The 16,300-nt window shown below is 38.8% G+C and overlaps 1 long non-coding RNA gene across 1 annotated transcript; it reads left to right on the top strand.

Annotated features, from left to right (window-relative positions):
• Positions 1-7,183: 7,183 nt before the first annotated feature.
• Positions 7,184-15,568, top strand: LOC125329890. The gene is made up of 3 exons (XR_007205302.1): positions 7,184-7,409; positions 8,918-9,064; positions 15,481-15,568. It is a non-coding gene; the product is annotated as an uncharacterized LOC125329890 (long non-coding RNA).
• The last annotated feature ends 732 nt before the right edge of the window (positions 15,569-16,300 follow it).

The following is a 16,300-nucleotide window of genomic DNA, read 5'->3' as shown; positions in this document are numbered from 1 at the left end:
TTACTGATTTCTTTTGGATTAGACTGAAAGAAAAGGATGTTATTTCCAGAGTGACAGAAATTGCCATGCACATAGTGTTTGCTTGGTAGCTTCAGAGTGGCTAAAACAAGATTCATCCTTGCAGGATGGTTTAACATGGATACCTCTAACAGCCAGTGTTACTTGGTACTCTTTGGAATAGCCTTCAGGAGACTGTTAAAGCAGAATGGAAACTAGTATGTGCTCTCAGCCCCTGTCAAAGCTGAGGTATATTGTGGAAACCTTGGAGTGTTGCTGCCTCTGTGCTACCTTTTTGGTGGATAAATAGGATGCTGCAGCAGCTTGTAAGAGTCAAACATATAAGAGTTAAACTTTGCAGGAAAAAGCCAGTGACAAAAAAGATGACATAATGAAACAGTACAACTGAAAGAGAAAGAAGATCACATCCTATGAGCATTTGGGGTGGGTTTTTTTCCCATGTTTTTCAATATGTTTGTGCCTGTTGATTTGAGATTTAAAAAGTAAATAATATTTTAACTGGTGTTCCAAACGTATCACGTGATTTAGTAAATAGTAATACTTCCACAGGTGGAAAACCAGTTCTGCACTATATGATCAGCACCCTAAGAAAAGGCTGAGTGCAACAATTTCAGTTTTTTTACCCCAAATTTGAAAATACTTTTTTTTAATGTGAGTACATCCAAATAAGCTTTCAGAATTTTGCCTTTTTTGCTCTCCAAAAGTATTAGTTGTATAAAACTGAACTGAAGGGGTATTTATGTAAAGATACAGAAGAGTAGTAATAATAATAATAATAATAATAATTTCTGCTTTACATAGTTCCTTTACTTTCAGGAGTTAAAGCATTTCACCATCACAATTTCATTACAATCAGTGATTAAATGTGAAATGGGCAGAGTACTTGAAATACAGCTTTGATTGCCAACTATCCAAAATGTAGGCAGCATATAATGTACTGTATTATTGGATAGGCATGGGAAAATCTCCATGCTTCTAACTGTTGATTTCCTATCTTTTCTTCAGAACAATTACATCAGTGCATTTATAAGTATTTTTTTTCTTTTGTGGCATTCCCATGGCTGTTAGCCACGTTACATGTAAAACGAGTTAAACCTGGAATCTCTCAGGATTAGTGGTTCTCTTTCTTCTTTGCTCCATATTGAAAATCGTTCCTGTCAGCTGGTGTTCTCCAAGCTGCCTGGAAGAACTTTGGCATAGTTTTCCTAACCTTTCAAACAGTAAAAGCAAAACCCTGCTTTGATTTAAAAAAAAAAAAAAAAGGCAAAAAAAAGCCAGAGGCCTTTGGCCCCGAGCCATTAAGGATGCAGGCGACTGCTCTGCGGTCTGACGGTGTATTCCGTAAAACCCTGCAAAGTTCTCCTCGGGGTCCCTGGAGTGGCTGAGGCACTTTGCTTGTACTTAACATATATCAACTGTCACCCGACGGCAGTCGGTGCTGCACTGAACACAATGGAACATCCAGATGGTCTAAACAAAGCCAGCAAATGTTCACTGCTATTAAAAGCTGTTTACATCAACTTCCAGTATTTCATGTGCTGAAGTTTATATTGTGTCACTACTGGGGTGCTTAGCTCCATCCTCAGTTCGGATCAGGGATTTCTAAACTATTGTTGCTTATATGTTAAAATAACATTCTGAATATGCCTCAAATACATGCCACTGAACTTTTTTTTTCTTTTAAATAGGAAATTGGTCATTGTATGCAAATCACATGTTTTCAAATACTGTAATTGATTGTCCCATCTAATTTCCCCTTGCTTTTCCCCCAGTAGCCTCTTTCCAGCACCTCCCCCCAGCACATGCATGTCCCACTCCATGCTGCTCCTCTCGGACACACAGCTGGTGTGATGCCGGGCTGGGCTGTGTCACTGCCTCAGCACACGGTGCCCCCACTGCTCACTGGCCAACTGATGGAGGTGTTGGTGCATGCTGTGGTTTGCTTTCGTCCCTGAGATACTCTGAGACATCTCCTGCTGTCCTGTTAGTGATGAACACATGTAGGTGACAAATGGACATCTTACACCTCCTTCCTCTGACCCTTGTTCTTGGTGTCTGCTTTACTGGAAGTCCACATCCCTGCCTTCTACTTGCAGAAATAAATTAATTGGTGGGACACAAGCTTAGCTCAGTCTATTGTTTTTCATGAGGCTGCAATAAAATTCTTAGGAAGACTGTTAATGAGGAAATAATTTCAAAACAGTGCTGTATTTTGCAAGTGTAATTTCTGGTTAATTGTATACCATTCTTGAAAAAATGACCAAAAAGTGATTAAAGCACTAAAAATATCCTTTAACTGCAGTGGTTTAAAGGATTGAGAGATATAGTATTCTTTCAAATATATGAGTGAAAGATCACATGCAAGCTGTTACCCATCTGTGGAGTATTTGTTTGCAAAATAAAAAACAACTGTTTTTTCAATTAATTTTAAAATGAAACTTTAACTAGCTTTCCCTCCTCCCCACAAGTGCCAGATTGAGGTATTAGAGGAGATCAAATTCAATCCCTAGCCTTTCCAGGTAAGAACTTTTTCTTTGGTTTGCACCCTGTACATCTAACTATTACTGGTCACCATGGTAAAATAATAAAATAGGAAAAAAAAGAAACCTGGAAAACATTTTTAGACCACAAGAATCTGGCATTGACTGTCTCTTTATAATACCAGTTTGTGTTTATCCCAGCATATATCACTCATCTGCATGTTAGTTTTAGCTCTAACTTTCACAAAATGGACAAAAATGTGCTTATTTCTTGTGAGAGAGAAATCTCATGACACTTGATAGTTTTTAAATAGAGCTCTGCAGCACCATAACAGGGCTACTGCAAACATGTTCTGAAGGTCTATATGGAGTATGCTAGCAATATTCTTTCTAAGATATTTATATTGTGGAGAAGATTTTTGAAGATGTAAATGTATGAATGAACAATTGAAACTGTCTGAATCTTGCTTGGTGTTTTTAAAATCTTACAAAACAGAGGTACTTCTAATAAAATGTAGTGTTTTACAGAACTGTTTTCCTTTCTGACAACAGCATATGACCATAGTGTAAGTAAAAAATACTAAATTTTACTAGTTGTTTTCACTATTAGTTGCAAAGGAGATATGGCAAACAGTGCATTTTCCTGGTGTGTTCTAGCTGATACAAGACCAATTCCTGTTCTCAGCAGCTTTGAACATGAGGTTTCCGGATTCAAATTTGATTTGCAAAACTTTTTCAAGTCAGTTCCATTTCATTCTGAGCTTTATTAAATATTTAACGTTAGGCTATGTATTTGAAAATCTTGTTCGTAGAATTTCCCCCTACATTCCCCAAAGTGTTGCAGAGAACCAGAACAAACTTCCCTGTTTTTCATGTTCTTCTCATTATTTTTTTGTTGCATAGCTAGATCTCCTTTCCATAATCTGTTGTACAAAGACCAAATCCTTGGCTTGGCTAACATCCTTAGGAATAAATTTACTGCTGTTCCTGAATTTCCTTCAAGTTCCGCAACGCTCATGTTGTTTTCAGAGATGAAGGGACTCCTTTACAGACACCATTATCTGGAATGACATGGAAGGGGCCTGATACATGTCTCTTCTATGAAAGGTCTGTAATTCACCTCATTGCCCTGAGTATTTTTGGTTATTTTCCTGTCCTGGTAGGTAAACAGCACTGCTCTGCATGGAGATCAGCTACTGGCATTATGGTGAGCTTTGTGCGAAGGACACATGCTCTGGAAACATCAGGGTAAAGGTTTTGCATAATGAGGTTGCACAATGTTCAATTCTTATGGGTCAGTGCATCAGAAATGTGAAATACATAGAAGAAGTAGGGTTAAACCCTGGTGGTACTGAAGGCATAGCATTTGAGATTTCTTTTCTGGAAAGTGAGGCTAGTTCCTATGTTATGTTGGAACATGACAATAAAAGAACCGAATATTGTTCTGCATTACAAAATGATTAATCTCTGATGTTTCCATCCCAGGGAGCTTATTGCCAAAACTGTAGGAAGTGGATGCATAAGGAAATGTTTTACAATAAAGATGACATCATTAATCTTCAGTATTTCTCTAAGCAAAACCTTTCTTGACCATGCAGAATGATAGAGAAAGAAATATTTTACTAAAATAAAGGAACTCCGAGAGGTATCAGGACAGAACACTCCTACAAAGCCATGGTTTTCATGTTTGACAGGGGTCAAGCTTTGTGCCCGGTGTTGTAGATGAGCCTTTTGGAGCCAGATTGTCAATCCAAGCGCAAGCTGCTCTGTTTCCTGTTTATGCCTGTGCAGAGTTACACATCCTGACTCGCTTGCCTTCAGCTGCAGGTTTTTCCGCACTCCCTAGGAGATTTCTTCCTTAAAATGGTTTGTTATTTATCATTTAAGTAAGCCATTGGAATTTTGTTAATTCCTGTTTTATTTAACACATGCAAAATGGTGTCATTAGCCAAAGGAAGATAATGTTAAGGTAGTAAGAGTTACTGATACTACTAATTAAATGACCTTTGCAAAACAAAATCTGATGAGTCTATGCCTGAATGTAGAGAACTGATGCCAAGTTTACTGCTTCACAGAGGCCTGGCCTATTGTATATCTGACCTGAGGTTATCAGCAATTGAAACCTGGTCTAGTAATTTAAAAATAAGCTTTTTGTATATTACACATTTCCATTTTTCCATCTGTCATAAGATTAATTAAACATGTTTCAGCATAAAGGGATATTCTTAGAAGAGCAGTTTGCTCGGTATGTTTATAAGGGTCCTCCATCGACAGAGATTGTAAGAATTTTTTATTGTTCAGCAGTATAGTTCCTAAGTAGCCATCTTTTTTTTTTTTTTTTTTTAATTCCCCCATCCAATAAAATGGACTGAAAACCAAAGATATCTGACAGTTCTTGGTGCTTTGTCCTTTCTTTCTAAATTGTAGCACAATGAGAAATAATTCTGATTATTGCCAGGTTAGGGCTATCAGTTGTTCTGCATTGGCTAAGTCATACTTTTCTTTAAAGTTTTACTAAATTTAATGGCCTTTCTTAATAGGTACCAAAGAGCTTTTGTTAATGGCCTGTATGCCTGGCTTAAAAGCTAAAGAAGGGTAGTTACTGAGGAAGGAGATTGCTAATTAGGCCTTACTTCCAAGCAAATTTGGATGCTATTTGATAAAATGACTGACAATGAACTACATATTCCTCCCTTCACCTCTTTTGTTGCTTTACTCTAATTAGAAATTAGATCTTTAACACATGCTACACTGATTGATATAAAAAGACCATATTGAAGTTGGGAGGGATTTTATTACTTTAACAGTGGACTTTCCCATAAAATAATTGATCTATGGCATGAGCAGAGTGAGTGTGTAATAAAAAGTCATAGTACATTGAACCAGAATAATTGCAAGGAAAAAGAGAGCATTTTGCAGCTTTTCTGGAAATCTGGCAGAATTAGGAGGAGCCATATTTTCGCTGTACTCAGTAGGAGCAGAACTGTACATGATCTTCAGCTGGAGTCAGTTGGCCTAGTTTCAAAGTTAATGGTCCTTTTGGCCTTTACACTATCAAGTAATATAACCTGTGAGATACTGATGAAGACTGGCAAAAATAGCAGCTGTAATGAAAATGAAGAATTTCTTCCTTTGATCACTTATTCCTAGTTTGTGAATAACTCCATTAAACTTAGTAGGACTACCTCTGTTTATTAATATGGTTTCTATTGGTATGGTATCTAAGTACTTCCCAAGAATTAATGGCTTTTAATTTAGTGATACCACTATGAGGCACAAAAGTCTCATTGTTCCCATTTTAGGAGACTGAAACTGAGCAACTTTATGCATTGATTTGTATAACTTAGTGTAAGCCTCTTTGAGACATCTTAATTCCTTGGTTTTCCCACTCCCATCTCTGAGGTGGGCTCAGCCACTCCTCCTAGAAACTTAAGCACCAAAGATTCACACTTGAAATCTTTGTTCTGAACTTTGTGCCCATTCAAAACTCCCCCTCTCCCCACAAAAAGAAAACCCAAGGCAAACAAAAAACCCCATACAAACCATCCCAATCCACAAGCCAGATTTGGAAAAGTCATTACACAAAAAAATCTTTCATATACACAACTGAATGAATTCCTTTTCTCCCAAAGGTCGATTATATTTAATGATAGAGTGGAGCTGAGGTTTAGAAATTTGGTTTTAATAGATGTTAAACTAATCATTAAATGCAATCAGGTTTGTATCCTATGTTGTTGAAGTCAAAAGGGTAGTCAGAGGCTCTTTGCAGACATTCCCTGTTGTCTTGATAAATTTTCTTAAATAACAGCTGATGAGAATATTTATATATTGAATAATGTCAGTATTGTTTGGCTTTTTCTATTTTTATCATCATTTATTGTTTGCTTCTTACATTTTAGATGTACCCGATACATATTGCAGAAAATAGCATTTTAAATGTTTTTCCTCAATTGTCTAACTACCTGTAAGATCATGAAAACACCCTGCAGCATCCAAGTTAACTTTAGAAGGGTTAAGCAGCAATTCCCATGGTGACCATGTTCACATTGTGAGATGCATCAACACACGTGTTTTGTCTATCAATCCAAAAGAATATCCCATTTAGGGCTTTTCCCCATAGTAATCAAGGCTGAAGACAGCAAAACAGCATTCCCTTCAGAGGATGCAGCAACAACATGAACTCAACCTTTGTTAAAGACTAAGCTCTGCTACCAGTTCCTTTTTGCAGTGTATTGTAGTGTGACTTCAGTTTCCTACAGTGAAGGCAGCCAAGGCAAAAAGTACAAGATGGCAGAATAATGTAACAAAAATGTGCTGCTCTGCATAAAGCTCCTGAGTTTCAGACTTGCTGCTGGTCAAAGCTGGCCTATTGACCCCTGTCCACTCTAGCTGAGTAAACCTGCAGGTCTTTGCTAAGGTATGTTTGCAGCAGGAAAGGTCTTGGGCTCTAATTAAATGCAGAAGGCATGCAAATAGGCTTTCCAGACGTTTTAGTTAATCTAATTAATATAAATCTGAGCCTAATGCCTTCCTTTATTTTGGAGGTGAAAGAAGTGTTGTGAAATACTTGAATCTTTGAAAACGGTATTAAAACATGGTATTTGTTTTTCTCCTTTGTTTTGCACTATTTTTTTTTTTCTTTTGCTTATGAAAAAATTCATTTTGCCTCCAAGAAGCATTTTGGCTCCCTTTTTTTCTGGAAAAAGGAATTGGCTGGCATAAAAGCAAGGAGCCTGTGGATTTGGCAAGCGGATAAACACAAAGATTTCTCTTCGATTTGCAGTAGAATATTGCATTATGAGAAACATGAATAGTAATCTCACTTTCATGCACCTTGGGATGGCTTGCTGGAGACCACTCAATTTTACTTCAAAAACCAACCAAATAAAACCAAGGCAAACAAAAAACAAGGTATGTTCACAGCTTTGTTTTAAAATATCATAGGCATATTTTTACTAAGGACACAGTTTTGACAGCCTTTTCTTTGTAGAATTCGCATCTACTCTGATCATTTGATAAAGGCTAATTTTTCCAGGTTGCTTTGCTTTTGTTTAGTTTATTTTTTCTGTTCAGAATTCTTAACCTTTTCATACTTTCAGTGTATTTTTAAATTATTGCAAAAATTCCCCTTCCTTCTCCTGTGGCTAAGCAGGAAGCCAGCAGGATACCAATACTGCTTACTCACGGAAATTAAAAACAAAACAATAGGTAAGAAAAATAAAGAAATAGAACAAACAAGAGACACTATCTTTAAAGCTTAATGTGTTGTGCACTGGTTGTTCAATATACTGGAGCTTAAAGTATTGAAACTTTCACAGGAGAGTTTCTGCAGAATTTGGCTCTAAGTTATTTCACTGTCTGCAACTGAAACATGGAGTTGAACTACTAGTCTGTCTGTGTGCCCAAAATCCAGGGAAAAAAGGCAGTAAGTCAGCAATGGTAGCCTTGCAGCCCAGAGTCCAAGTTTAAGGGGTGATATTTTTTGGAGAGACATTCTGTTTATTAGTTTATTTTTGTCATACCCCTGCAGATGCCGGTGTTTATGGGGCTCCCCAGGCAGGCATAGGTGATGGCAGGCTGTCTGGACATGTGTGTTCATCTACCCTCAATGTGTGACGTGTCTCACTCTTGGCAAGTCTTTCCTGAGGTGCTTGGACTCCTTTTCCCAAGCAGAATTGCAGTGTGTGCCAGGAGAGCACTGTTCTTTGACTGAACCAGCCCAAACAAAGGCACAAACATGTCCCCTTAACCTGCTTGTGCTGGTTAAGATTGCCTCAGGGAGAAAGAAGAGGGGGAAGTATGCTGCCATCTTCTTTTCCCTTTCTTTCAATGATGTGGTGATATGACCGAGTTGACTATTTCCCCTTGAATCAAAATATACCTCATTAGGGAGGCTATTTGAAACATCTTCTAATGTAATTACTTAATTTCATTTATGTAACTTGTATCTCATCTCTCCTTCAAAAACATTGATTCCAAATTCTCAGTCTCCTGTTTTTCTCCAAAGTTGCCTATCTTTTATTCTCTTAAATTTTCATTTGTAATTTCATATAATTGGAGACTTGTATCCAATTCAACACCTTCTCTCTAGACTTTGGATAAATAGACTTCTCCATTTGCCACTGACATGTGTGTGAAGAACAGCTCATAACATGATTGAAATCCATTGATTTTTCATAAATGTTTAATATGCTGATGCAGGTCAAAAGCATTGCAAAATTTGTTATAAATTCCTGTGGTAATCTGAACAAGACAGTGGGGAGAGCTGGCACCAGAGGAATTTAAATACATGTTGAATTACATGAAGGATAACAAGGACTTGAAACTTTTTGGTTCATCATTTTTAATATTGTGCTTCAGATTATGGGATTTATAACATTGCATGGCTCTCCTTGTTTATGTTTTGTATTTGTTTACAGGTGATTTGCTCATAACTGCTTTAGTAGGAAACAGATCTCAGAAAAATACTTTAATTGCCTCCCAAAAAAAGGAAAACTCAAATTTACATGTGAGCCCACTTTTCACTGTAATAGTTGACTAGCATTGCATGGATCCATTCAAATAAGGTGAGGTTCCAGTTGTGCTACAATTTTTAATCAAGTCTGGGCAGAACTGTCTGATAAGTCCCCTGAGCTGGTTGCAGTATGAGTTAGGTCATGTTTGAAAATTGCCTGGACAAAATGCAGAGCCAGTGGTACATCAGTTATAGAGGTCTTTTGGGCTTACAGTACAGAAAACACCCATGCAGAAAACCTCAGTAGCTTCTCCAGGAGCTTGGAGATTGCCCCCAGGCCCCATCCCCTTCTCTGTGCTGGTCGGGACCTGTGACCGCGGTGGGGGAAGCCTTGTGTGGCCCATGGCTGCTGCTGAGCTAGTGGCCACAGGCCAGAGTTGTGATCTGACCACTGGCCACATCAGTCTGGTGTGTCATTCCTCAGGACATGAATCTTTCATGAGCAGCAAACCCTTTTTATGGCTTAACTTTGTTCCTTGATTGTGCAGACTGCAGAGGAACAGGATGTTTATTGTATGTACAGTGACCGTTCCCACTGAAGAGGGGCTGCCTTTAGAATGGCACAGCTCCTTTGGGTGAAAGTACCTCCCATACCTTGGAACAGTGGTGTAGGTGTGGGTCCTGAGGACCTCTAGTGTGTGCTGTGTTCCTCCCAAATGCACTAAGAATAGAATTTTGCAAGTAAGGCACCACGTTTAATGTAATCCTCAGGTTAGCATGATCAGATGAAGTCTCACAGGATATGGTAAAATTCTCATCATCATCTTCTTATCATCTAGCTGATGTTTTTGTGTCATATGTACCATACAGATGGATTCATGAAAAGGTGTTCAATTTCAAAATCAAATTCACAAAATATAGTTTGTTGAGAACATTAGTAAGCTTAGGCCACAGGTTTTGTGACATGGTGCAAGTATCCTTTTAAGATAACCAAGAATGCTAACTTCCATATAGATCTAACACACTGAAAAATGAGCCATGTGCTCCCTTGCTAGCTGGGCAGTATAAGTGGGGAGAATGCAGTGTGTGAATCCAAAACCCTCTGGAAAGCATTTTTTATAGCTCCAATAAAGTCCTCTAGCTAGTTCAGTGTTTGCTATTGACACCAAAGACACCTGAATATTCCTTAATGTACTGAAATGTCCCAGAGGGTCACTAGTAAGAATTGTGCATTTTCTGGTATGGCACACAGTTTTTAAAGGTTCCTCTCTATTATCATCTTCATTGCTGTCCTACAGATGAAAAACCAGGCAATTTCCTCTTTGCTTTATGCGCTGCCTCAGTGCAATGGCCGTGTTCCAGTGTGATGCACTCAAAGTGTCAAGTATGAACCCGAAACTGGGGGGAGGATTCTGCAGGAGCTATAAATTCCCTCTTTTCCAGAGGTGATTTCTGCACTCACCCTTGGTGTGCAGAACTTATTTCTGTGCTTGGGTTAATGTTTAGGTTTTCTTTATAGGTCATCTTTTATTCTAAAAACTAAATAGAAATTCTTCTGTTCATCTATTAAATTTGTGGGTTCTGTGTACTGTACAATATGTTTAAGGGAGGGGAGATATTCTTTTGTGAATTATGGTTCTTCAAGTGAATTGGTTTTTTTCTCTATAACCTTTCCTGTCAGTGCCTTCAGAAAGGCAGTCCAGCAATCACTTAGGTGTTTATATTTTATAGTTAGTATCTTATAATTAAAATCTGTTTTCGTATAATTTTAATTTATCCAATGTGTATGTCAGGCTCTAGATCTCTGCACAGTGTCTGTTGCTCGTAAGACACAGTAATTTGTTAGTAGCTCAGCATCTGATCTGTTCCACATTTCCTTCACACAAATGTGTCTTGAGTATGTTGCCATTAGTATTTATTCTGATAGAAAGTATTTATATCAAGATTGGGACCTGTAGATGGTTAACAGGTTTCAAAAGTCAGTGGAGAAGTGATGTTTTAGCCAAGGTGGCTCACCAAGGGAAAAAGATCATCTGAGTTGGGGATGGACCCAGGAAAGGGGTGTGGAGGACAGGACTTGTTTGCCCACTGATGGGTTGATGGCACAGGCAACTGCAGCCACCTGCCTTTGCTCCAGCTCTGCTCTCAGGTGTAGCTGGAAGGGTGGAGTCCTGTAGACCACCTAGTCTTGTGATTTATGCTGAATGCTGGACAAGGTAGGATATAGAAGCAGTTTATTTTCCATTTCTGTTCTGCAATGCCCAAATTACTCTGAAATTTTCCTGAAAGTCACTCAAGCTGGATAAGTTTTGTGTGTTGTGTGTTGTCCTCCTGCCTTAGCAGTAGAGGGCATTTCCCCAGGTGAAATATTTTTTGGGACTTACTGGGAAAAGAGACTGCATAGATGTGAAACTGTTTGTTTGTTTGTTTGTTTCTGTTATATGGCATTTGATTTTAGACATGAAAAAAGTTATTTTTATGAGGCTTTTTCTACTCTTTGAAAATTAAGCACCTTTTTACTGTTTTCTTGGTTACATTTTCTTATGAATCTCTTACTCTGCTAATGTGTGTTATTTTTTTCCTTCTCTGCAAAGACTTGTGACTTTTCAAATGCATGTGAGTAGCATTTACCCCCCTCCCTTCAGTAGTGTTATGACTACTTGTGTTTTATGCTTCTGAGGGATTCAGCGCTGTGGGAAAACACAGTGTATGAATGCTATGTAGAAAAGAAATCAAAGAATATTAATGCATTCAAATGAAGGGAAATGAAAATTGAATCCAGACTCTCATTTGCCTGTAAATTATTAGAGTGAGTACAAGTATAATTTAATAGAAAGTAACTTAACTGTAGATTAGTAATGCTGTACTTTATCCTGTGTGTGAATAGTAAGAAATGTGGTGTGCAGGGAAAACAGTGTTACTTACAGTTTGCATTAGACCATTGGAAAACTGTAATGTAGGGAATCTTAGTGATAAATCCAGAAAAAACAAGTTGGCATTCATAAAATTAGTTTATTTATGTATAAATGGTACCAGAGCTACAGTTAACTCCAAACATTCAGGAAACTGTAAACATGGATTTTTGTCAGAGGCCTCTGAATTATCTTCTTGTCTCCTTTTTGTCTTCTCTGCCCTCCCTGCCATGTTCTGATTGTTTTCCACCTCCCTCCTTGGCAGTTCCTGCTCCCCTTGCATTGTCTCAGGTCTGCTCAGCTGCCCATGAAGGTGGGTGCTAATACCAGCACGTGGTGCTGACTTCCACAAGGCTGGCTGAAGGTGGAGGCATTCGGGGAGCTACTAAGTTGAGGACTGCCAACACCAGCAATGTGGGGCTCTTGCCATTCTCCCAGCACCTTTTTGGCCACATGTAACCTCCGCTGCCCAAAGCAGGGACAAAGGACACCCAGAGAGGCTGCAAGAGATCCCAGCATATGAGCACACACCACACAGGCTGTGGGAATAACCAGGGAGAGCTGTCAAGGAGCAATGACCCATGTGCCCAAAGCAGCCACCTCTCACAGCAGGAGCTACAGGAGGATGGAGAGCCTGGAGTTTATGGAAAGCAGTAGGTGTGTAGGAATAGGCCATGACTTCTCTAGGGGGAGAAATGTGCTGCCTTGGACATGCTATGGTGTTGAGCAGATGGGCAGAAGGTCCCTGAGGATGGGCTTTGCCTCAGCCATGGGGATGCTCATGGGAACTTCAGCCAAGTGCTTTAAAATTAAATGTATGCTTGTTTCCTGTATGGGAAGAGCTGTGCCCTTAGGAAATGGGCAGTGCTTTGAATGTAGAGGGCTGGTGTCTAAGCTAACTTTTCTGGTGCCAGAAAAGGAGGAGCATATGGCTGAGGAAAGGGAATGCAGCTGAATGATTTGTATATCTTAGTATTGTTTTCGGTAATAATTGTCTTTGAAGTACTTTAAGTGAAATCAATGAAAAATGTATGAATAAATAATAGGAGGAAAGATTTACATTTTGGCCATAAACATTTTTGGACTAAGCTTTTAAGCTTTCACCTTAGTATATTAGGCTCTGTAGTCCCAAAGAACAGCTAAGTAGCTGAGCTATCATTAATTTTTATTTCCCTTTTACCATGTAATTGTCAGGGTTTTTCAGGGTTTGGGGCAGTGGTCTGTGAAGTGATGGGTGCCTTTCCTCATGCAACCCCTGTGCAGAATTCCCTTCTACCACCAGGCTTTGAGCCTGGGTGACAGGTGCTCTTGGTTCTGCTCTGCTCTGCTCTCCTGTGACAGTCTCGATGTCTTGCAATGTCTGTTAGGAGACAGGGAGAAAAACTTTGTTTGTCCCTCAAAACAGAGGCAAGTAAATATCAAAATACCTGAAAGCTTGTAAGAATTTCTCTGAAAGAGGGAGGTTCAGATACACCATTCAGTGTTACTGATGTTTCTAAGAGCCTATCCACCTATCCACACTCTGGGTTCTGCTTTTGTTTATGCTAGAGGAGTGACAACAACAGAGTCATGTGGGCTGAAGTTTTCCTTTGTGGATGTTGCTCGGGCACAGTTTTTCTGGAAGGTTTTTGAGGAAGGCACTTCCTTCTCTCTTTTCTTCAGTTTATTTTATTTGTGAGGACTTTATTTCTTTTCTCTCTTGTTTTTTTTTTTTTACCTTTTCTGCTTGCTTCTCAGATTATAATTCTGTGTTCTCCTTTCTGTCTTTATTTTGCTGCAGGTAATTTGTTTTAAATTTTTGTACTTTCTCTTCTGTTATGTTCCAGTGTGTAGGCTGGTTTTGACCTTTGAACTTTTGCCAAATCTTCCTTCCCAAAACATGCATGCCTTCATAACCTGCCTTAGTTTGTAGATATATAGACTCATTGATCAGACGGGTTTTGGTGTGGTTTTGGCAATCGTGTAAATAAAGAGCAAGAGCAGACCTACATATTCTATGTGAACAGTGAAATGCAACTCGATTATATCAGAGAAATTAAAGAGTGATTTATCTGCACCAACACTGCCTGTATTTCCTGGTGATTGGTGTTACTGTCTGCACTGACTAAAGCCTCATAATCTCATGGAAATAGGTGATACAGATGATCAGCTAAATTTTTTTTAAAGGATTTCAAAAGGGGTGGAAGTCCTCTCTTTTTAAGAGGTCTTCTCCCCTGTCTTTCTGTAAATATTCTCTATTAGCATTATAACACATGGGTCACTAGTATGGTCTATGTTCTATGTCATGAAATGAGTAACTAAAAAGATTAAATTTTCATTTTGTTAAGTTTCTCCATAGGTTGCCAGCAGAGGAGAGAGATTGGTGGGTAGTGCTAGGAGCATAAGTGACATGATGAGTGCACACCTCACCGTTTTGGTGGACTTTTGAATATATCACTGCAATTGGGAGCACGGATTTAAATTAGTGAGGTCTTCTAAAATTTTTTCCACCTCTTTTCTGGCAACACTTTTTTGAGTAAGGTTGTCTGTAAGAAACCTTTCATTTTACAGAGCCTTTGCTGATGGCTTTAAGGAGGAGCTGGTTGTTTACATCATTTGGGTGTGACTGCAGAGGAATGGTACCCCAGCACTGTGTGTGGGGGCTCAGGACAGAATGCAGGTGTGACCAGCACTCCCCTCCTCCCCAGCTATGTGTATCCTGGCACAATGATCCACACTGTGGATTAGGATGTATTAGGTAGTGGACTGTGAAATAGATTCTTAGCTATATCAATATTTATCAGTTATGACATTCTGTCCCTAGCGCACGCTTATTTCTGATAAGTTAAAAAGAAAGCAAGAAACACCTCCCCCCCCACCAAAACAAGGAAAAACCACACCCAAACTCATACAAGTAAGTTGAAAACCCCACAAAACTTTTATTGAGGCTTTCTGGCTGTTGCTATGTTTTTGGAGTAATCCATTGTCCAGGATACAGCACTGCTGTGATGTATTAGATGAATATATCATGAGAGTGACATAGCTTTGATGATGTATTAATGGAATACATCGTTAAGGTGCCATAGCTCTTCTGATGCATTACTCCAAACATGACCAACTGGTTGTGTTAGCATGCAAGCATGTGTGTGTATGAAGTAGTGTTTCTCTACCTAAAAGTTCATGTGCAAGAAAAGTTAGGAAGACTTGAAAGTCAGGGGCTTCTGAAGAGAGGGGTTGAGCTGGGTGGGACCAAAACTGAGGCTGGAGCTGTGTGCGTGCAAAATCTCTATCTGAATGTACAGAAAACACAGGGAAGGAAGAAGAAACTGTCTTTACTGAAGCAATGACAAATTTTCACTCCCTTGAGTACAGTGATATGTGCTGTATTACATGAAAAAGTTCAGCATTTTTCAAGAATGTCTTGACAAGTTTTTTTCAGGGTATTTTTTTCAATTCGTTATATTTTCTGTGAAAATTTGGTTGAATAGGTTTTATGCAGACATAAAAACTCTTCAGTCTTAGCTGTTATTCATCTGTTTTTTGTTGTAGATGTCAGCTATTTCTGGTTTCAGAAAAGAAAGCAGGGTAAGTTCTGGTAAGCAGTCTTTTAACAAAGTTTGTTTTACCACATTTCCAGACATAGCCACTTTTGGACAAGCTTTGGAGAAGCTTTCTGATGCAAACTGATAAATCCCCCTCACCCTGAACATGATATCAGACTTGAACAAAAGGTAATTATAAAGCACATTAAATACTGATGATGATACTCACCTCCTTGTTTTCTAACAAAAAGACTTTATGTGTTGTGTGTGTTTGTACTTACAAACTTTCTATCTCTTTCCTTCTTTAAATGCCTTGTATTGTCATGTTGTGGATGTTATTGACTGCATGTATGTCCTTGAATAGACTCTATTTATTGCCTGGTTTTGTTGAAAATCCAGCTCGCAATTGCTCCGGCCTTACAATGATACATATTTATTAAATTTCAATATTGCTGTTTAATCTAATTAATCTCTTGGGGATTTTTTTGCCATTCATAGAGCTGGGTGCAAGATTTGCCCATTATTGATTTTTTTTTTCCCTCTGCCATGTTTAGAAAGAGAAGGATGCAGAGGTAGATGTAAAATACCACTTTTTGCTGAATCTATAGAAAGGGAAGAGTGGGAACATTTCCAGGGACTGAAAACCAACCTTTCCAGTATAAATTGCTCTTTTATTCTTTATGATGAGAGACATAAAATATCCAGTGAAAAAGTTTCACTTCTCAGGTTTCACTCCCCACAGTATTTGCATAACTGCCCACTTTCTACATCACAGTATCTTGAACCACTAGATGGCATTGGCATTGTTAGTGTGAGTGGGGAGGAGATGGAGCAAACATCCTCCCTTCAATGGCCCCCATCTTCCTTCCTGCCATTCGAGAAGCCCAATCAGACAAGAAAATCCTCAAGTTCCCA

The sequence above is a fragment of the Corvus hawaiiensis genome, chromosome 9 (assembly GCF_020740725.1).
Source record: "Corvus hawaiiensis isolate bCorHaw1 chromosome 9, bCorHaw1.pri.cur, whole genome shotgun sequence".
In the NCBI taxonomy this organism is placed as follows: Eukaryota; Metazoa; Chordata; class Aves; order Passeriformes; family Corvidae; genus Corvus; species Corvus hawaiiensis.
This window is presented reverse-complemented; position numbering and strand designations above follow the sequence as displayed.